The following is a 21,916-nucleotide window of genomic DNA, read 5'->3' as shown; positions in this document are numbered from 1 at the left end:
AGGGCGCCTGGGTGGCTCAGTCATTAAGCGTCTGCCTTCAGCTCAGGTCACGGGCCCACATCGGGCTCCCTGCTCGGCGGGAAGCCTGCTTCTCCCTCTCCCGCTCCCCCTGCTTGTGTTCCCTCTCTCACTGTGTCTCTCTCTGTCAAATAAATAAATAAAATCTTAAAAAAAAAAAAAGACTGTTGTACAAACAACGGATATCGTGTGTCTCCAGCAACAGGGGTACCCTCCCTTACACACACCAACAAATCAAGAGAAAGATGAGGCAAGAGAGCTTCTCACCAATTGTCCCAAAGCCACAGTGTGATGTTTTCTCTCTCTTTACCTTTTTTGAGGTCTAACTGACTTACAATAAATGCACAGGATTTTAGGACCGCCAGTTATTCATGCCCAGTGCATTTCCTTAGGAAGCCGTGTCTCCAATGCAATTCAATTTACTTGTGCAATTATTTTTTAAGTGCCTGTATGTTCCACAAGAGCCCGGATATTGCTAGCTGCTTTACCACTGGGTGCCCAGCATACAGTAGGTGCTAAATAAAGATGGCATGAGATGAGTGAAAGATAGCAACACAGGCATTTTCTTGTTTAGGGGCGGATTCCTACGAGTCTCTCAACTTGTCCCAAAGTCTTCATACCCCTGGCCCCCCACCACAACACAGTGGCAGGAGCGTCCCACACGGTAGGCACCACCCCCCAGTGCAGTGAACAGCTTCCCGCCACGCCCGCGAGCCGCGCCGTGCAGTGCCCCTGCCCGCCGCGAGGGGGCGCCAGCGTCTCGCGCAAATCCCGCCTGTTCCCGGGCGAGCGCCCGCGGCCGGCTCGATTCCACGGGCGAGGCTTTACCCAGCGCCTCCTGAGTTCCCCGGCTGCCTTAGGCTCTCGGGAACGCAGGCCCGACGGCGGGCCGGCGCCCGCTGCCGGCGGATCCCGGCCGAGGTCTGGGGGGTGGTCCTTAGAACGCGGACCGGCACCACGAGCACGTTCCGAGTCGCGCGCTGCGGGGTCGGACTCGCAAGCCCGGAGCGCTTCCGGGAGGAGTGTCCCCGCCGCGCTCGCGACCTCTGACCCGCCGGATAGTCCCCAGGCCTAGGAGCCTGCGGGTGCTCGCGGGTCGGGCCGGCCGCGCTCCGCCCCGGGCCCTTCCGCGCAGGCGCCGCCGGCCGCGGTTCCCATGGCGACGGGGGCGCTTCCCCGCCCGAGGCCCCGCCCCCAGCAGGCTAGGCTGCGCTGGGCCGCGGCGGCGCGGGCAGGTGCCACGGGCTGCGGGCAGGTGGCGGCGCGGCGCGGGCAGGCGGCGGCGGCTGCAGGGTAGGTTGTGCGGCGGCCGCCGGCTGTGGGGGCGGGCTGTCTGCCCCCAGTGCCCGGCCCGCGAAGGGGCTGGGGAGGCGGCGGTGGGCGATGGCCGCCAAGTTTCTGCTCGGCTGAGGCCCCGGGAGAAAAGTTGGCAAAGTTGGCCGGGGAAGAGGTGGGGACCCGGTGGATCTCCCCGGCTCTGGGTCTGCGTGGAGGGGGGAATCCCGATTTGGGAGCCTGGGGATGTGTCTCCCGAGACTTGGGAGTGGATCCCGCGGGAAGATCCCGCACAGGGCAGCCAATGGATCCCGCACCACCAGGCTGAAGACTTGGGAGTCGATCCTAGGAGTGGATCGGGCACTGGCGGCCTGAGGTCCCACTCGATCTCCAGCCTGGGGGTGGCGGGGGTCGGTGATTGGAGACTGGGAGCTAGTTGATCCCCACCTCCCACCTCCCTGTCCCCCCACGCTTGTCCGAGCCTTGGCAGTGGATTCCGAGAGGAGATCTGGTGGCCGGGAGCTGGGGGATCGCCGGAGATCGGGTACCCAGCCTGGAGCCGCTAGGATCTGGACGTCCGTGCGGGTTGGAGGCCCGGAGGTGGGCACTGGGAAGGGGGGGGTGCCCGGCGAGGCCGAGCCCGGGGCGAGATGATCCTGCGGGCAGCGGGGGTGGTGGAGAGAGCAGCGCGCGGGGCCCCTTGGGCGCCGGGTCTCCGGGGCTCCGGACGCTCCCTCCCCGCCGGGCCTGCGCTCCCCTCCGCGCGCCTCCCCAGGGCTGAGACGCCCTGATGGGATTAAGGCTCGGTCCCCCTGCTCCCGGGCAGGCTCGGATGGCCCTCATCCCGCTGGCGGCGCCGCTCCGGGCCACAGGCGGGGCCCTCGGGAGGGGAAGTAGCCTGCTGACCCCCACCCGAGCCCCGACCTTTCCACACCCTCCTGGCACACACTCGCTTCGGAGCCGGGGCGCCGCGCCCTGAAACCCTGCTCACGTCCTGTATCGGGGTGTGTGACCTCCGCGCGCCGCCTTAGGTGGCCTGGGCTTCCTGCCGCCCGGGAGTGAACTTTCTCTAGCCAGGAGCAGCCATTACCTTTTGGAAGGGAAAGGGCTGTACCTGTTGCACAAAGAAAGAGCTTTTCTTTGCAGCTTCTTTGTGACCTTGGGCAAAACACTTAGCCCCTCGGAGCCCGGTCTCCCCTCGGGGCAAAACGGGGTGGGATTGGGGGTCAAAGTGCTCCCTCCTCCGAGTGGCTGGCTGGGTTAATAGGTGTGATAGGTATGAAACAGGTAGGGGCTCTGTAAGTATTAGTGGGTCCTCATTCTGTGGCCCCTTCTTTCCCAGGTCCCATCCCCTGCACTTCCCTTACGGTCTCCCGGGAAGCTCCAGAAAGGCAACTTGCTGTCTTTTTAAACTGCAGGATTAGAGAGACATTTAACTCGATCTTTCCTCCAGAGGGGTTTATGGCCCCTCTGATCCTCCTTGCAGAGAGAAGCTCTGGGGTTTGGCTAATCAGTAACCAGGGCATTTGGACAAGACTTCTCCCTTGGCTCAGCTTTCCTTTTCCTAATCCCTGGAGGCTCCTGGACAAACATGTGTTCACCTCTAGACACTGGCATCTCCTCCCTGGGACAGGTCCCAAGGAAGTGGTGCAGACACTAGCCCCAGGCTTGGTGGTTCTAGGGGGAATCGTTTTTAAAGGATTCATGTGCTTGACAAGGGTGCAGTTAACTGAGACAAGTGCAGGGTTCCACTACGGAGTCTGGGCGCGTGAGCACACTCCTTTCATCAACCAGCGTGTGTCTTGAGCACCTACTATGTGGCCGACACAGGGCATTGTAGGACCTGTCCTCCTGGCATTACATTCCAGCAGTCCACTGAGGCAGCTGTGCTGATTCTTGATGTTGGGGTTTCAGCCCTCACCCCAGATTCTGAGGGTGGATGACCCCCCCCTACAGCCCCACCCCCACTTGGAGGTCCTGGGGGCTTTTATTCAAGGCTGACCTTGACAGGAGAATGGCACAGCCCACTGTGTGGGCTTGAGCATATCTTCCCTCACGGCATCTCCAGAATACATCTCTGACCAATTCAGAAAAGGAACCCCTGAAGAATATTTTAAATGTGCTTCATTCATGCATGCATGCATGCCATGCAATAAATATTTCAAGACATTGTGTCAAAGAGGGGGCCAGCAGTTACAACGTTGAGGGGTAAAGCCTGGTGAAAGGAGGCAATTGTCTAGAGGGGAGAGCTCTGATAATGGGCAGAGGGGGTGATGCCTCCCTTCTGGCAGGGGGAGGGGTGGGGGGCAGGGGGGTTAGTTTCTTGGAGACCTTGCCAGCGGGAAGAGGATGGTGTTGTGGGCCAGAAAAAGGGAACAGAACGGCCTGAACGCAGGAGGGAGCGTGGGGTGTTGGCGGAGGTGCTGGTCAGGGCCAGGTCAACCATTCGCAGGGGTTTGGACTTTATTCCAGGGCTGTGGGGTGCTGTGGAAGTTTCTCTGTGGGAGAGGGTCAGATGTGTGTTTTGGGAAGCTTGTCTTGCTCTTAGGAGGAGGCTCAGAGGCCAGTGAGGAGCTGCTAGAAAAATCCAGATGAGAGGTGGTTGTCTGAACTTGCATATAGACGTTGGTCAGTATGCTATTTAGAGAGGCACGCAGTTGAAGACCCTGGACGCAGAGCAGTCTCTCGGGAGGAGGGACCCCCCCTAGGGGAGGTGGCCTGAAGATCGTGCCAGTATTCTGTCCAATTCAGCAGACCTTGCTGAGCGCGCCCGTGCTACCTGCCTAGGGATGGTTATAAACATCCACATCCTTGGGACTTCACACTTGGACTCGCCACCTTCCCGTGTGAGGGAGTGGGGCTCATTATTCCCATTCCACCGGACTCAGGACTCTGTAATGGGGCAAGGTCTTTGCCCGTCACCGTGGCAGAGCAGGGATTTGAACTTGCTTCCAGCTTGCAGCTTGTGGATGTTTGGAATCTGTGAGGTGGAGTAGAGAAGGCTCAGGGTGGTGAGGCTGAATCAGCATGCAGCAGGCTAAATCCAGGGAGGCTTCGAGGAGGAGACAGGGATAGAAAGGAGGGAGCCCGGGGCGGGGCGGGGTGGGGGGAATTACTGGGGGCATACCCTGGCCCTGCCTTTCCTGGCTTGGTCTCAGGCATCGTACTTGGTTTGAGACTCAACTTTCTCATCTGTAAAATGGGCTCACGATAGGCTACTCCCCTCGTTAAGAGGGTTGTTACGTGAATTCAGGGAAGCAGTACATGGAAGTGCCAGGTAGAGTGTGTGCACCGGTCTGCGCTCACTAAGTCATGGGCGTGATAATTATCATTTTGGCTTGTCTTCAGGATGTTGTTCAGGGAGGGAGTGCCTCTCCCAACCTGGTGTGTGTGGGGGTGGGGTGGGGGGGCAGGGCAGCCACAGGTGACACTTGAGCTGAGTCTTGAAGGATGAGTAGGAGGCAAGGGGAGGACATTCCAGGCAGAAGGAGCAGCCCAGGCGAAGACATAGCTCAACTGGAGAATTGCATGCTAATTGGTACGCCCAGCACACTTGAATGAATGAAAGACCATCGGGATAAACATTCTCTTTACACCCCCTGCCACTCTCTAAATACCCAAGCAGGAAGGTTTTGCCAGGTTTATAAAAGAGGGCAGGAAGGGGGAGCCCGGGTGGCTCAGTTGGTTAAGTGTCTGCCTTCAGCTCAGGTCATGATCCCAGGACCTGGGATCAAGCCCCACGTGGGGCTCCCCGCTCAGCTTGGAGCCTGCTTCTCCCTCTCCCTCTGCACCTCCCCCCACTCGTGCTCTTGCTCTCTCTCTCAAATGAATAAATTAAAAAAAAAAAAAGAGGGCTGGAAGATCTCTGGCTAGGAGTTCAGTATTCCTTACCCCACTCACGTAGGCAGATAGGACTGTGACCCCAGACAAACCACTTCCCTCTTAAAACCTCAGTTTCATACTCTGGAAAATGGGATTGTTGGAGAGAATATAAGTAAAGCACAGACCACATCAGAATACCCACTGTTCACTGAACCCCTCATGTGTGCCAGGCTCTGGGCAAACTCTTTGTTCTTTTTTTTGATTTTTCGCAACAAACCTGGGTGATGCCTGTTTGGGGGACAGTTGATCTTGCAGTTTATGAAGCTGAGGTGCTGGGAGTCCTATCCACTCCCACTACTCAAACTCCTATCATTTAAAAGGACACACCGTTTCATTTGAGGGAGACATGTGCGCGCGCGCACACACACACACATTGTTTTTCCCTTCAATGTGATGAATATTTTATTGAGCATCATATGTGGGATGTGGGCAATTCAAAAGAGCCTCTGCCCTCAGGAATCCACTCCTCAGGAATCTGGTCAATCGGATGGGAGGAAAACGTGGCAAGGAAGCCAAGGAAGACAGGTGTGCAAATGATCATGGATTGACTTCTGCTTCATATCACTGCTCCATCAGTTAATTGCTCAGTTAGATGACTTTTGAAATGCTCTATAGCCTTGTCTCTATTAAGAATATAAATTATGTCCCCAAAGCGTGATCTTGGGATATTTATATCACTAAGTCAGAAGTGATACACATATGCATGCTATATATATATATTTGTATTGTGAAAGTAATAGGTAACACACCACATACTTCAAAGATGGCAAAATGATATTATTTTGAGTGACAAGTGAGTCTTCCCGCACCAGCCCTTGTCACATTCTGCTAATTATCTAAGTTATTTTTATGTTCACTCTGGAGCCACATGGAAGGCATTGAATCTTGGTTTTGCTACTTATCGGCTGTGTGACCCTGGGCAGGTGATTTAACCTCTCTGAGCCCCAGTTTGCTCGTTAGTGACCAGAGGTGAATCACAGGTCTTCCCTTCTGAGGGTTGCTGTGCAGAGTAAAGGATGAGGGACCTGGCACCTGGTCAATGCTCAGTATGCTGATTGTTACTGTTCTTGTTACATGTTGTAGTGGAGTTGTTACCCTTACCCTCCTCTGCCTCTAGATTTTATGCTCCAAGAAGGCAGAAACCCTATCTGTCTTCACTTGTTTGCTCTGCAAACAGTCATGGAATAAACAAATGAATCCGCATGTGTAGACATAGTCTTTTAACAACAGTGATGATCAAACAAAGAATTTCACACATAAATTAAAAATAGATCTGGATACTTTCCCATTTCAGAATGTGTTGACTGAACCCTACTCTTTAAACAGCTGAATAATACCCCAGTGCCTGAAGGCGTTAGTTATTGAGCAGACCCCTTGTGGATGGGCTTTGAGCGGCTTGGTTTTTGCCAGGACACAGTGGTGTAATAGACATCCCTGTTCTGTGTGTTTGCACGCTTCTTGCATTCCGATTGGAGGGCAGATTCCAGGATGTGGAGCTGTTGGAGTAAAGGGGGTTGGGGATGCGGATCTAGCCTGCTCCGTTTCCCCCCTGAGCCGTTGAGCGTTTCACATTCCTCCTGAGGCCCTTGGAGAGAGAGCCTGCTGGTGTGTTTCAGGGGGAGGGAACAGCGGATGGCTCCGGCTTACTGGTGGCCGTGGGGGTAGCGGGTAGCGTTCGGCGTGACTGTAGGGAGGGTGATAGTTCCTGCAGCCCTTGGGTTTGAGTCCAGCCTGCTGGGAGCTGTGTCCTGGGAGGTATTTGCCCACCTGCTTCCCTCTAGAAATAGGTGGCTTTGTATCAGCCCGGTTTTCCTGTGCTAATACTGTGTAACACGCATCTCCCAGGTTGCAGTGGTTTTTAATGGCAAACCGTGTGTTTCATGCTTCTGGGTCAGCAGATGACTCAGCTGAACTTGGCTGGGTTTTGGGGGGCAGCCTGGACATCAGGCTTTGAGTTGGGTGCGTGTCTGCCCCATGTATCTTCTTCATCTTGATACCCAGGCTGATGGGCAGCAGCTTTTCTCTGGTGGACAGCAGATGCTCAGTGGGGACCTGTGGTGCCTCAGAAAGTCTCTACTAGGAACTCGGGCGGGGTTCCTTCTGCTCTCTGTTGGTCAAAGCAAGTCACATGGCCGAGCCCAGCGTCAGGCAGAAAGCCACATACTCCCCCACTGGAGGTGGAGAGGGAGGGAGTATATGTTTCCCCGAGCAGTCCTGCAGCCTGTCACAATCAGGTTTCTGATGGGGCAGGATGGAGTCTGGGGGCAGGGTCCGACGGGAGAGGGCGTTAAGAATCGTGGAGCCTGATTGGTGTGGGACACATCAGAGCAGGGCTCTCTCTGTGTAAGGAGACCTGGTTAGAGATGATAGCCCAGAACAGGCGGTTCACGGGTGTGAGCCTTGGTTTCCCCATCTGGAAAATGGGAATAATGTGCCCTCTCCAGCAGAGCTGCTGGGCAGCTCAAACACGATATTGGGTTAAGGAGGTATTTTGTGTCTGTGATGTGAGGTGTGAAGGTGAGGCACCATTGTCTTGACTGACTTTTTTTAAGGATTTATTTATTTATTTTGAGGGGGAGGGGCAGAGGGAGAGGGAGAGAGAGTCTTAAGCTGGCTCCATGCTGAGCCCAGAGCCCGACACGGGGCTCGATCCCATGACCTTGACCCGAAATCAAGAGTCAGACACTTAACCGACTGAGCCACCCAGGCACCCCTTGATTGATTTTTGCTTTGGGTTTGGTTTACAGTTCCTCAGGCTGTGGTACCTGGAGCCAGCGTGGGGGGGAGCACAGTGAGGCCAGGGGGAGGCTGGGGAGGAGTCAGATTTACATTCAAATCCCAGCTCTGCCTCTGTGGGTCACGTGACCTTCCACCAGTCGCATTACCTCTCTGAGCCTCAGTTTTCCCGTCTGGTAAGTGGATGTAGGGTCCGTGCCTGTGACCGTTGGCCAAGCTGTGCGACACTTGGCACGAAGTGGACGATCAGCCCACTGGTGCCTGCAGCGTTACTGGGGTAGAATGCGGAATTCTGTGGAATTGGACATTCCCCATACCCCTTGGGAATATTGTGGGGGATCTGTATTCCCACTGCCTGGGCTCAAATCCCAGCGCCACCACTCTCCTGCTGTGTGACTTTGGGCCTGGCGGTTAACCCCTCGGTGGCTTAGTAGCCTCATCTGCAAACTGGGAGTGATAACTAGCGTCTGCCTCATCAACTGGGCTAATACCTAGTGCGTGCTGATGAGTGTACGTGCTCAGCCTTATCTTCATTGTTATCTCGTATTGTTATTAGTCTGCAAAGGCCCAGGGCCGGTTGCTTCTGGTCCTGGGAACCCGCAGGGCCTTGGGGAAAGGGGTGAGGAGAGGGACGCTTCTAGGACCTCTGCTTCTGCGCAGGTGCTCTGCCCCCCTCTGCTGAAGTTGGCGGGCTGTCTGTTAACGGGTCCCTGTTGATATGACATTGTCTCCCCCAGGGCAGACATTACCTGCTGGGGAGGGACCAAGTCCCTTTATAAACCACTCCGCACTCTCAAGTCCGGCTGGGGAGGAGCCCTGGAAGCTCTGCATTTCAGGAATGTTCCCACTGCCTGTGGTGGGAGTGCTCAGCAGGCTTCAGGAGCCCATGGTTGTGAGTATTCGTGGAGGCCACCCAAGCTAGGCACAGGGGTGGAGGGCACTAGCTCACTCCTTCATTCATTCATTTGATGAACATTGATCCTGTGTGGATCGTGCGCCCAGTCCTGTGCTGGGGAGAATGGGATTCTGCTGGGTTTGAGGGTGGGTTTCTGAAGGAAGCTGGGTGGAGTAGGTAGAGATTCTGGGGTGCCCCACGCATGGGGTTCCTGTGTGACCCCGGGCAGGTCGCTTCACCTCTCTGAGCATTTCCTTATCCGTAAAGTGAGTCTCAGATGGGCCAAGATGTCACTGGAGGCAAGAAAGGATAGCCTTTGACCTGTGTGAACCTGGTGGTTTTCTGCCCAGTCCTCTGTGCCTTCAGAAGTTTGGGGTTGGGGTGGCCAGGTGGCTCAGTCAGTCAAGCATCCGACTCTTGGCTTCGACTCAGGTCATGATCTCAGGGTTTTGAGATCGAACCTCACATTGGGCTCCATGCTCAAGGGGGAGCCTGCTTGGGATTCTCTCCCTCTCCCTCTCCCCCGTCCCTCCCCCTGCTTGTACATGATCTCCCTCCCTCTCTCTCTCTCAAAATAAATAAATAAAATCTTTTTTAAAAAAAAAGAAGTTTGGGGTTGATGACTGAGGCTTCCTTTCTTCCACTTGCTGAGACTCGGCTTTTGAGAACACTGCTGTTATTTATAGTAAAATAAAACCAAGAAGTAGAGAGTATTCATTCTCTCCTAGGCATTGTGCACATCTGTGTCTCATTTGAGTCTCAGGCCCCCATTTGACAGAAGAGAAAACTGAGGCTCAGAGAGGGAGTCGCATGCCCAGGGTCCCTACTGGGAAGGGTGAATGCAGGTCCAGACAGCCTGACTGCAGCCCCTGGGTCCTGGCCCGCCTCCCTGGTGGTAGAGGAGGACAGAGCTGGACCATCCCAGCATTCTGTCCTCTCTCCATCACGTCATTGCTGTGTGACTTTGGGCAAGTGGCTTGACCTCTCTGAGCCTCAGTCCTCATCTGCAGAAAGAAGATGCTAAGATTTTCCCTGTGAGGTCCTTGTGGGACTGGGGGAGGTAACCATGTAGAGCTTCCTGCACATAGTAGGCACTTGAAAGATGGGAACTCTTCCCCCATAAATAGATCACCTTAGGGTCTTTAAAACAAATGTGTGTAAGATACGCCAAGGACTTGCTCTGTAAATCACGATATAAATCTCTCTTGCTTGTGGTAGCAGCAGAAATAGTAACAGGAGCTATAATAAGAAGTAACAGCTTGGATTGGCTGCTTCTTATATTCCAGCTCCTCGGACGGACACGTGGGTTTGTGCATTATTTTATCACATCCTTTACGGGATCCTTTCTTCAGCCTATGAAGACCGCTGTTCGTGTGGTTCCCATCTTACAGATGAGGAGGCTGAGCCCCTGAGAGCCGGAGTGCCTGGCCCCCCCACTCGCGGCTGGTGGCAGGCAGGGAGCCCCGGAGCCCCTTCCTGTGTGAATGTCCTAGGTGGTGTCCCACCCGTCGGGGACCCAGCTGTATTTTCAAAGGCTCCGGGTCAGGCTGTAGCTCACAGCCGACTGTTTATAGTTCTTTTCTTTTTTGTTTTGTGTCCTCAGTGACGAAAGCCCTTTCTGGGACCGGCCTGTTTACCCAGGGGGTGGTGAGACGCTGCTGGGGGAAGGAAACTCGGGGTGTGCAGGGCCTCCCAGCAGAAGGGGATGCCAGCGAGCGCGTTGGGGACACTGAGGTCCTCCTGTGAACTGGCGCTGGCCGACCTGCCCGGGCGTGAAGCCTGGGCCTTGGTGGGCACTCTGCCTGCGGAGCGCTGCCCTGGGCCCTGGGCCGGCCGTCGCTTGGGGGGTGGGGACTCCCAGGGCCCTTTGGCCTGGGAAGCTGCCCATGATTGTTTCTTTCATTTTAGGCCCCAGCCCTGGAAACTCTTGCCTTTGTTTCTGGAACTGATTACCTGCTCGCCAGGCACTCAACTCGGCACGTGAAGGGATCCTAGGTCATGGGAGAGGACACGGAGTGTAGTAGAATGAGTTCTGGGCCAGAAGTCAGGACTCTGGGTTCTAATACCAGCTACTCTGCTGTGTGTCCTTGGGTGAGCCCCTTCCCCTCTCTGGACCTCTTTCACCGAGGAAGGGGAACTGGTGGGTAGCTCCCAGAGCCTCTTACTCACTCAGCTTGAGGTAGACGTAGCAGAGCCTGGCTTTGAACTCAGGCCTGCCTCCTGCAAGCCCAGCCTCCCTATAATAACGCTCAAGGCAGCCCGATGCCTTCTCCCCATCTTCCCCTGGCCCCGTGGGAAATACCATCCCTCCCCTGAGAATTTCCAGCACAGCGCTTCCTTTCCTCCCCTGGGACGGTTGATCCTTTTCATCTATGTTATTTATTAAGCACCCACTGTGTACCAGGGCCTGTACTGAGCCCTGGGGCTGCCTGGGACTGCCTGGGACGAGGGGCCCTGGAGAGAGAAGAGGAGGCGGAGAGTGGTGTGCTCAGGGCTCTGATGCAGAGCAGGGCCCCAGGGGGCACCGTTCTCCTGGTCCCTCTTCTGTCAGCTTTGCAGCCAAACTGTTTCCCATGATGCGCCTGGGGTTTGGATGCGAGGGGAAGTGTTGGCAACTAACAGACCACCTCCTTCTTGGAGAGGCGACAGGTGCTGGTGACTGTTGGCACTAACTCCGGAAAAGAGCCCTTCAAGCCTCCCAGGATCGCCTTTGTCCACGTGCCTTAATCACAGCCCCTCTGCTTTTCCTTCTTTTGGTTCATTAAAAATGGGGATTTTGTTGGAAACGGGGTGGGGTGTGCAGCAAACAGTTTTGGAGGAATTTTTGGAATGCCCAGCATGCCGGCTGACCCAGCAGCCCAAGTGTGAGCCATCTGCCCTGGCTTCAGTCGGGGTTGGCTGGGCTTCCGCGGGGGCTCCCTGGGTCTCACCCCGTTCCTGTTCCGAGGCCTGAGTCACCCCCGAGAGGTGGTTCTTCCATGGGCGGCAGCAGCCTGAAGACACTGCCCAGGTTTGGAGCCATGGGGCCCTGGCTCTTGGGTCCCCAACCACAGGAGTGGCTGCCCTTCTTCTCTGCCTCAGTGTTCACACCTGTGAAATGGGGATGCCGATGCTTGCCTCACAGCTTGGTGAATGTGGGGTGAAAGGCGAGTCGCTGTCTGTGCTGTCCTGTTGGGTGGGTGGGTGGGTGGCGCTGTTAGGTAAGGCCCCCACCTGGTGCATGCCTCTCTCCGCAGTACTGTGGGGTTTTCATACCTTCGTAGTTACCCTTGGCGGGTCCTCCTGCTTTATTCGGCTGTCCCCTCCACGCCTGGCATGTGGTGGCTTGAGATTACTGCTTGTTAAGTGACTCTAGTTTCATTTTCCAAATTAATAATTTTTATTCTCTCTTTGTCCTTATTATAATACACTTACATTATATACGTTTACATTATAATATAATACGTTTTTTCATTGTGGAGCATTTAGAAATACAGATAACCCAAAAGGAAGAGATAAAACTCTTATAACCCCACTTCTAAAGATAACCAGTGGTAATATTTTGATGTATGATTTCTAGACGTGTCAGTCACACCGTGCATTCATACCGATGATTGAAAGATGTCAGCACCATGTCTTGGGTTTCAGGATGTTGGCTTTATTCTCAGCTGGCTTGGTTCCATTCCTGGCTTTGGGACCTCCTAGCTGTGTGACCTTAGGCAGGTCACATCCCCTCCCTGAGTCTCCGTTTCTCCTCTGTAAAGGGAGGCTACGTGAGGATTCAGTGAGTTAATGCATGTGAAGGGATTAGAGGTACCTGGCACACAGCAAATGCGTAATTTCTCCTACCTATCATTTTATACGCATGTGTATTTTTTTCTGGTGTTGAGTGGTGAGCCCCTTCCTAGGAATGTTGCGGTGTGCAACTGGTGGATTTGGACACTAGGCTGGGGAGACCCCCAGACCATCTCCTCCGGGGAGTGCTCCATGTTGCTCCATTTGGTGTCAGAGATGGGGACTGCTCAGAATGGGGCTTGGGCCACACAAAGCGTCTGGATGCTCTTACAAGCCAGTCCTGATCTTTATCGCTCAGGGATGTTTCCTGTCCCCATGGAGGCTTGGGTGTTGTCCAAGAAGGCAGCTGGATGGTCCCAGGGGGCTGGAAGTGGCCCCTGTAAGATGAGCTCACCAGGAACCCTTCCTCCTCCTCCCTTGGCTGTGTCTGTGTTTCAGGATGGGCTCAGCCGCCCGGAACAAGAGGCAGGGTCAGCCGGCCACCTCTAAGAAGGTCTGAACACTAGGGTGTCACCTGGACGTCACTGGGACCCGGAGGGCCAGAGAGAGGAAGGGGTTAATGGGGCCTGGCTTTCAGAGGCGAGTTTAGGGTTGGTGATACCCATGGAGGGACGTGATGTCGCCCCTGACTTGCTCCGGGACTGTGGGTAAGTTAGGCAACTTGATCCACCCTCAGTTTCTTTGTCTGTAAAATGGGGCTAGTAGGAGGTCTCCCCTTATAAGGTGGTTGTGCCTCAGTATGTGAAGTCTCCGGGCAAAGCCAGGCGCACGGTCAGGGCCCCCTCCCAATTATTGTCATTTAGAACATTTGTAACAAAAACACTGACTGAGCAGGCCAGGTGCTAAGTACTCACTGTGATCATCACACGGAATCCTTGTAATAAACTGTAGTTGTACTTGTTAATAACGCTACCGTCTTGCCGTCTGATTCTGCATTGCATTCCTTTTCTTTTTTTTTTACACGATTTTATTTGTTTTAGAGAGAGAAAGAGCGTGAGCAGAGGGAGGGACAGAGGGAGAGGGAGAGAGAGAGAGAATCTCATGCAGACTCCACGCTGAGCATTAGAGCCTGATGCAGGGCTTGATCCCATAACCCTGAGATTGTGACCGGAGCCGAAAACAAGAGTCGGAAGCTCAACTGACTGAGCCCCCCAGGGGCCCCTGCTTGAGAGGACGTTTAACCAGGGCTCCACACCTTTGACTGTGTGATAAAACATCCAGCACACAGTAAGTGACCAGTAATAGGCAGCCATAGTGGTTCACTATTTTTCTTTTGCTGGTGCTATGTGGGGCTGTTTGTATGCTGAGGCAGACAACCCAAGCCAATGTCTGTAATTTGGAGCGCCTGCCCCTGGGGCTGATCCTGAAACCCACTACTTGTTTTTGTTGTCCGTTGCCCCCCATCAGTGGTGCCCCAGGCCCCGTTCACCCACCTCAGCTGTTCTGAAGGCTGGCTGCTGAATCCTGGGGGTACCCCTGGGGTTCTCCAGATCGAATATTATACCCACAGCATGGCACATCCCAAATGTCTCCCAAACTTGGGAATGGGTAATCTGGCTCTTGTTGTGGGATGTGGTACTGAATTCGCAGCCAGAAACTGTGTTTTTTGGGGGGTGGACCACAGAGGGAGGAGTCTGGCTTGTAGGCCTTGTGTGCTGCTGGCTTGGGCTGTGACCTGGGTGTCTCCTTGACCCGGCTGTGCCCTTCACATGCTACTGTCTCCAGACAGGTTTCTTTGACAGTACTTCCAGGGGGAGCACGATACTGGGGGATTTCAGCTTCCAGAGTGTGTCTAGTGTGAGGGGGCAGCTGGAGGGTAGGCGGCTGGACGAGGCCTGAAACCCAAGATGATGCTGGAGAGAGATGCTAAGCTTTAAGTGTAACTGTGTGGGTGGTTCTTATTACAAAAACAATATAGAATTATTGTAGAGGGTGGTTCTTATTGCAAAAACAATCCAGAGTCATTGTAGAACACAAGCAAAACACACACACACACAACACCGCACAAAAATCAACCAAAATGTGAACTGCCTAGATATATATTACAGTACTTAACAATAACTAAAATAATATGATTAATGTTTATTGAGCACTTGCTAAATGCTTTACATGCTTTATTTTATTTTGCCCGTTCAGAAAACCATACTCATGAGAGATTTGAATTTAGGACCCTGTACTCATGAATACATGGTCAGAACCACCCAAAGGATGTGGTCCTCCGTTGATTCTTCCATCTACCCTCCATCTACTTTTCCATTTCTTCTTCTGTCCATCCTTATATCTACCCATCTATTTTTTTTCTATCCACCAACCCATCCACCCATCCATCTGTCCATCCATCCTTCCATCCATCCATCCATCATCTGTCCTTCCATCCAACCATCTTTCTGTCCGTCCATCCATCCATCCATCCATCCATCCATCCATGCACCCACCCATTAATTTACCCACCATCTGTCTGTCCATCAGTGTATACATCATGCATCCATATATCCAACCATCTACCCATTCACCCTTCTGCCCATTCACCCATCCATCCGTGTATCCATGTGTGCATATATCCATTCACCCACTTATTTACCCCTCATCCATCCATTCCATGCAGCTATTTATTGAGCACTGGCTCTGCTCCAGGCACCTCTCTATTAAGGATACAACAGGATTCAGTGCCTTTATGGGCCAGACATTCTAGTGGGGAGAAGCAGGTACATTGTCCCATTAATAAGACAGACAGCTTTATTTATTTTTTATTTTACTTATTTATTAATTTATTTTTTGGGGGGGGAAGCGGGGGGCAAGGCAGAGGGGGAGAGGGAGAGAGCGAATTGTAAACAGGCTCCATGCCCAGCACGAGCCCACTGCAGGGCTCATCCCATGACCCTGAGATATGACCTGAGCCAAAATCAAGAGTCAGATGCTTAACCGACTGAGCCACCCAGGTGCCCCAAGACAGTTTTAGATAGTGGTTAAGAACAGTGGTGAAAATAAAAGGTGATATGAAAGTCAGGTGTCTGTTTTTTTGTTGTTGTTGTTAAAGTGAGTGCGTGTGTGCCAGTGGTCGGGGGTGGGGGAGGCAGAGGGAGAGAGAGAGAGAATCTCAAGCAGACTCCACACCCAGTGAGAAGTCCAGTGCAGGGCTCAATCTCATGACCCTGAGCACATGGACCATGACCTGAGCCGAAAGCAAGAGTCTGAGGCTTAACTGACTGAGCCACCCAGGCGCCCCCAGGTTAACTGTTGTAGATGGGAATAAGGGAATGGCTCTTTGAGGAAATTAACTTTGAGCTGAGACCTGAAGGTGACAAAGAGGCTATCTGAAGAGCCTGGGGGGCAGTGTTCTGGGCAGAAGGACTGACAAGTGCAAAGGCTCTGAGGCAGGAGCAAGTTGGAAATGCTAGAAGAGCCAAAGGAGCAGAGGAAGCAAGGTGGGAGGTACAGTGCAGGGCGCCATGGGGTTTATGGTGAGTGTGGAGGCCCTTCATGATAGGATGTGGGTTTGGGTTTTAAAGAGATTCTTCTGGCTGCTGAGCAGAGAATGGACTTGGGATTGAGGCTGGGTGGAAGCCTGGAGGACAGTGAGGAGGCGGTCATCCCGCAGGTGAGAGAGGATGGGGGCAGAGGTGGAGGACAGCCCTCCCCAAGCCCTTCCCCCCCACTCCTGCCCCTCTTAGTACATAGCCCAACCTGCAGTCTGAGGATTATGTATTTATTTCTCTAATGTCTGTCTTCCCTAGGGGACGATAACCCTCAGGGGGGCAGGGACTTTGTCTCGTTCAGTGTCCTGTCCCCAGTACGGTGCCTGGCATACAGTAGGTGTGCTCAATAAATATTTGTCTGATGAATGACTGGTGTGTCCCAGAGAAAATCTGGGTGAAAATAACAATGAGGAGAGTGAATAATAGTGATAACCAGGTAATAATAGCTGCAGGCCTGCGTGGAACGCGCTGTGCTAGGCTCCTGCCTTTCCCTCTGCCCTCTGCCTGTGTACCTGTACCTCCCTCGCTGGGCTGGAGAGTTTGGGCGGCTCTCGGAGGCCCTGTCCCCTGGCAGGCCATCAGCAAGTCCCTGGCTGGCTCGGGTTGGGCTCACTTTCAGGAAAGGACTTATCAGCCTGGGTGGGGCAGGCTTGGGTGAGGCCTCTTGACTGGGTAGGAGGGACTTGGGACAGTTGAAGATGGAGGTTCCGAGGGTGAGCCCCAGTTTTCCCAGCCTGTGACCTCAGGCAGGTCCCATCACCTCCGTGAGCCTCCGTTTTTTTTTTTCCCAAAGCCAGGGGGTGACAGGTAACGATGCTGCCGTCTATCTATCCCCCAGGATACACCAGACACTGATACCTCACTTAGTTCTCATGGTGGCTCCCGGAGGTGGGAACTCTTCTTGTTCCTGTTTTCCAGATGAGGACACTGAGGTCAAGAGGGGCAAAGTCATTACCCCCGATGGCCACTCAAGAGGTAGGATTTGAACCTACCTACAGCTTATCAATTCAGTGTTTCCCAAGTTCTAGTCATTCTTGTATCACCTTGAGCATTGTTCATATTTCTGTACCACTTGGACTGTTCCTCAGTTAACCTTCTTCTTGAACTTGACTCACCTTCTTAAACAGCAGTTTTATTGAGATATAATTCATGTACCCTACAATTCATCCATTTAAAGTGCCTGGTTAGCCCAGTCGGTGAAGCATGTGACTCTGGATCTCAGGCTTATAAGTTTGAACCCCACATTGGGTATAGAAATGACTTAAAAATAAAATCTTAAAAAAAAAAGTGCACAAATTCAAATTACAATTAAAAATAGAAATATGGTACAAACTTCCACTGAATAAGTCATGGAGGTGAAAAGTACAGCCTGGAGAGTATAGTTAATAAGACTGTAATAATGGCATTTTGTAACAGATGGTGACTACCCTTATCGTGATGAGCACTGAGGAATGTAGGGAATTGTTGAATCATTATGTTGTACACCTGAAACTAACAATACTGTGTGTCAATTATATGTCAATAAAAAAAAAAATACCGTATGATCCAGCAATTCCACTTCTGGGTATTTATCTGAAGGAAACAAAACACTGACTCAAAAAGATACAGGCACCCCGTGTTCATTGCAACATTATTTATAATAGGTAAGATATGGAAGCAACTTATGGGTCCTTGGATAGATGAGTGGATAGAGAAGATGTGGTCTATAGACAAAAGAATATTATTCAGCCATAGAAAGAACACCATTTGTGGCATGGATGGACCTGGAGGGCATTATGCTCAATGAAATAAGACAAAGATAAATACCATATGATTTCACTTATATGTGGAATCTAAAAAAATCCCCCCCAAACAAACAAAAAAAACCAAACAAACCAAGCTCATAGATACAGAGAACAGATGGGTGGTTGCCAGAGGTGGGGGCTGGGAGGGTAGGTAAAGTGGGTGAAGAGGGTCAGCTGTAAAATCAATATGGGAATGCAATATACAGCATGGTGACTATAATTTATGACACCGTCTGGCATATTTGAAAGTTGCTAAGAGAATAGATCCTACAAGTTCTCATCACAAGAAGAAAAAAAATTTTTGTAACTATGGTGATGGATGTTAGCTAGAGCCATCATGGTGATCATTTCACAATATATACAAATACTGAATCATTGGGGTGCCGGGGTGGCTCAGTCGGATGAGTGCCTGACTCTTAGTTTGGCTCAGGTCGTGATCTCAGGGTCATGGGATCGAGCCCCCGTCAAGCTCTGCATTCAGCTCAGAGTCGGCTTGAGATTCTCCCTCTCCCTTTGCCCCTCCTGCTTATGTTCTCTCCCTCTCTCTCTAAAATAAATTAATAAATTAACAAACAAATATTGAATCATTATGTTGAGTCCCTGAGGTAATTATAATGTTTCATGTCAATTAGACTTCAGTAAAAAAAATAAAAGTACATAAAAAGAAAAAAATATTTTTAAAGATTTTATTTACCCATTTTAGAGAGAGAGTGAGAGATTGCACATGAGCAGGGAGGGGCCGAGAGGAGGGAGAGGGAGAGAGAATCTGAAGCAGACTCTGCTCTGAGCGCAGAGCCCAACGTGGGGCTCGATCCCACGACCCTGAGATCATGACCTGAGCTGAAACCAAGAGTCAGATGCTTAAACTAACTGAGCCACCCAGGGGCCCCAAAAGAAAAAAAATTTAAAAAGTGTACAATTCGGTGGTTTTGATATTTACAGAGTTCTGCAACCTTCACCGTGGTCAATTTCGGAACATTGTTATGACCGGGTAAAGAAATCCCGTACCTGTTAGCGATCATTGCCTGCTTCCCTCCAAGGACCCCAGCCATGGGTATACCACCACTAATCTTTCTGTCTCTAATGATTGGCCTGTTTTGGATGTTTCATGCCCAGTGGAGTCATACAACATGTGGCCTTCTGTGACCGACTTCTTGCACTTGGCATAACATTTTCAGGGCTTGCCTGGATCATAATGCGTATCAGGACTCCATTCCTTTTTCTGGCTGAATAATATTCCATTGTATGGATGTACCACATGTTGACTCGTTTTTTGTTTGTTTTTTTTTTAAACTTAAACATTTTAAAGATGTCCAATGGGCTAGTTATATTTGATGTAATACACACGGAAGTATATCAGTAGCCTATCACACACACGCTCTGGTGTATTTGGGACCTTGCCTTAGGAACTAAGGTGAGCTGCGTGCTTGTTATATTTGGGATTTGGGAGCAGGTATGACAAGAAGTTTTACGCTCGTCGCACAGATGAGGAAAGCACATCCTGTTGGGCTCAGTTTTGCCAACATTTATTGTGCCTGGGCTGTACGCTGTGCCCGTCTGTGTATTGGGTTGAAACACCAAAGTGCTGGTTTTGCAGGTTGGTCCTCGAGGGTGGAATATCGTAATTTCGTATGGTATAACCTCAGGATGACCCCACCAGGTGGGCAGTAGCGATCCCTTTTCCCAGATGAGAAAACTGAGGGTCAGGGAGGGAGGTGACTCAGCACTGGGACTCCACGTCCCTGCTCGTTTCCCTTGGCCTCCCTGGCCTCGCTTGGCACTTGGCAGCAACACCGCTGACTCACGGGGGGATGGGCGCTTTGGCTTACTGATTCAGCAGCGGGGCTGGGTTTCCCTGCATGGTCCACACTTGCCTCGCTGCAGCGTGGTGTCTGTGTGCCCCGCGGCACGCACTGGCCAGGCAGCTGGCCGGGGAGCCGGCAAGTTTACCGATCTGTGGTCTTCGGGGCCTCTGACAGCCCGGCCTTCCCTCTCCCCGTCCTGCAGCCCAGGGGTGTGTGGGGGGGAATGCTGAGCCGGCGTGTCCCCCCGGGGAGGATCGCTCCGCATTTGGCAGTGCCTGTTTGTGGAGCAAACCTGCAGAGTCCCCAGGGCAGGCATTGGATCTGGGCCCCAACAAGGCTGTCTGGATTTTCGTGCCTTCTCCTTTGGAAGTTTTCCCTTGTAGGGGAGGGAAGGCTTGAGGAGGAGGATGAGTGTTTCGCTCCAGGTCACACAGCCAGCTAGGAGCTGAGCAGAGCAGAGACAAGACGTCAGGATTCCTGCTTCCTAATTTATACTCTTTCCGTGGGACAGCCTCTGGTGCCCCCTCGCCTTTCCATGCCCCATCCTTGTTGGAGGGAGCTATCTGTGCCGCCCCCCTCTAGCAGGTGTTAGCAGGCTCAGGGGATGCTAAAGCTCCCAAGCCGTCTAGGTGCAGCCTGAACACCCATTGGCCACCTGCAAGCCTCGGACACTGCCTTGGGTGACTCAGAGAGCTCACCAGGCAGGTTGAAAGAGACATGAAGATGCTCTCAACACCCAGCACCCCGGTGGGTAGGGGGATGGGTTTGGGCCCCTTCCCTATCTGTTCCCCCCATGCCAGGGTCCACCCCCAGCCCGGTCCATGGCCACCTGCCTCTGGCTGGGCCTGGGTCTGCTGGGCTTTGCAGGAGAAATGCCACCCACTGCCTTCCTTGCCCTGGGTGGACAAAGCCTTGTGAGGACCCTGCCAGTCAGAGGTGAGGGAGGCAGAAATGGGACCAGACCCTCTGGAATCACAGCCCAATGAGGATGACCACGGCTCCGCAGAGAGACAGACCCGAGTTCCAATCTTGCCTCTGGACAAGTCACGTGCGATGGCGGTGCCTCCCTCAAAGGGCCGTTTAAGGATTGGGCCTGTAGTAGGAGCTCAACACATGGGCCATGGCATTGGGGAGGAGGAAGGAGCAGAGCGGGTGGGCTCTTGTCTCAGGCAGGCCTGGGTTCAAGGGCTTGTCTTCAGCGCTTGCTGTTTGTGTGACGCTGGGCAAGTCCAATCCTCGGCCTCAGTTTCCGTGTTTGTACAATGGGAATGATTGTAGAATCGCCTCTTAGCGGGCTGTCGTCCGGATAGACGGACATGCTGTCTGTGACGTTCTTACCATCCTGGTGCTGGGCGTGTCTTTGGCAGGTGTTACTATGATTACTATTAGTGTAACAATAATAATGATTCCACAGTATGCGCGTCAGACGTATCTGTGCATTTATTGGATGACCTTGCAGTATCGGGATTGTGTTTCTTTGACAAAGGGGAAACCAACAGAGCTCCTCCTCTGGGGATTTGGAATAAAATGTTTGGCCCGAGGCCAGGGACTCTGTGTCCTGCCTCTCTGGGCCCTTGATAAACGAAGCCTGTGGCCTGAGTGAGGCTAGCTGGTGGATGGTAGATGGTTCCACCCCCAACTTTCTCCTGGGGAGCAGTTCCCAAGTCTGGCCTCTTGGAGCCTGTGGGTCAGGACAGAAAGGCCTGAATGTTTCAGAGGTGCTTTAACCCCGTGGCCACCTGGGGGCATCCGCCATCCCTCACCCCACCCCTGGGGTTCCGGGCAGGGGGGCCCAGGGTTCGGATGTGCTGACTGTTGGGACCAAGGGCTTGGCTTCTCGCTCTCAGACTCACAGAGGCTGGGGCTGGAGGAGCAGAGGTCGCTGAAGCCCCGAGAGGGCAGGGTGCTGGCCTGCGTCACCAGAGAACCGAGGGCAGAGGGCTCTGGGCAGGGACATCTTATTTTGCACCTCATCAACCTCTGTCCTCACTGAGTTTGACCTCGGCACCTCCCACATGGGGCGCATAGTCTGGTTCTTACTCATAAGTGCACCTGTTACTACACAAACCACAAGGCCAAAGATTCATCGCCCCGGACCCACATATGCTTCACGTGGGTGTCCTCCAGAACCTCAGAGCTCCAGCAGGGTATGGAGGGGGGACGGTAGTATTCACGACCACTGCGGAAATACAGCTGTCAACGTGTGTGGGACACATGCTGTGAACCTCATCCTCCTGACGGCCCCGTGTTTTTATACCCATTTTACAGATG

General features: G+C 53.0%; 1 protein-coding gene across 4 annotated transcripts in view; it reads left to right on the top strand.

The window, feature by feature from the left end:
* The first annotated feature begins 1,218 nt into the window (after window positions 1-1,218).
* The window catches only part of KIAA1671 (KIAA1671 ortholog), a 181,899-nt gene continuing 161,201 nt past the window's right edge, over window positions 1,219-21,916 (top strand). The window contains exon 1 of one of the 4 annotated variants that reach the window (XM_081801945.1): window positions 1,219-1,311. The gene's annotated coding sequence lies outside the window, so the exon portion shown is untranslated. Of the gene's footprint in view, window positions 1,312-1,497; window positions 1,894-21,916 lie in introns of those variants that run through there. The other 3 variants (XM_081801948.1, XM_081801947.1, XM_081801949.1) reach the window with 3 other exon arrangements.

Source organism: Leptonychotes weddellii, chromosome 13 (genome assembly GCF_054177405.1).
Source record: "Leptonychotes weddellii isolate Sample4059 chromosome 13, ASM5417740v2, whole genome shotgun sequence".
Taxonomy (NCBI): domain Eukaryota; kingdom Metazoa; phylum Chordata; class Mammalia; order Carnivora; family Phocidae; genus Leptonychotes; species Leptonychotes weddellii.
Note: the sequence above shows the minus strand (reverse complement) of the source record. Positions and strands in the feature narration are given on the sequence as shown.